This window comes from Bactrocera tryoni, unplaced genomic scaffold (genome assembly GCF_016617805.1).
Source record: "Bactrocera tryoni isolate S06 unplaced genomic scaffold, CSIRO_BtryS06_freeze2 scaffold_664, whole genome shotgun sequence".
Lineage (NCBI taxonomy): Eukaryota > Metazoa > Arthropoda > Insecta > Diptera > Tephritidae > Bactrocera > Bactrocera tryoni.
The window spans coordinates 6,482-7,082 of NW_024396332.1; the positions used below are offsets into that span (position 1 = coordinate 6,482).

Genomic DNA, 601 nt, shown 5'->3' on the forward strand with positions numbered 1-601 from the left:
AGTCAAACTCTAGGTTTAGTTTGATTGAGTAGATTCATCGCTTTGTTTGCTCTTTTAGTTTTTGAAGTTATACTTCTTACACGAGTTCGGAAAAGGTTGCGATAGATGCATATTCGCGCAACCTTGTCTGCGAAGATGTACGTGGCTAAGCGTTAAACATTTAACGCTTATATATTTACGATAGCTTGTGGACGAAAATTTTCGAGCAGCAAGGAAAGCGGTGACAATCGGCGATGGTTTGTTAGTTTCTTTCGGGGCAGCTGAGATTTTCTACCAGCATCACAATGTTTCCATGCGTATGCTTTTGTTGTTTTTATAGAACAACGTTTCAATATTTGGTTGGCGACATATTCACACGTGTTCGCATATGTATGTTTGTATACTTGTGCATTATTTCTTTCGGTTGTGTTTTTTCTTTCGTTTCGGTTTCATTTGTGCGAATACTCAACTATTTGTGTGACTTTTGGTTGAAATACTCTGCGTTGGCCATTGAAAAGTTAAGACTATACTTCACATTATCATTTCTGTAGTGAGTCTTCATTTACTTTCTTTACAAATCGAAAGTATTAGCACCCGCGATGAGGAGGTATATCGTTTTATC

General features: G+C 37.4%; 1 pseudogene; it reads left to right on the forward strand.

Annotated features, from left to right (window-relative positions):
• Window positions 1-499: 499 nt before the first annotated feature.
• Window positions 500-601, forward strand: LOC120781368 (annotated as a pseudogene; the record flags this gene model as incomplete).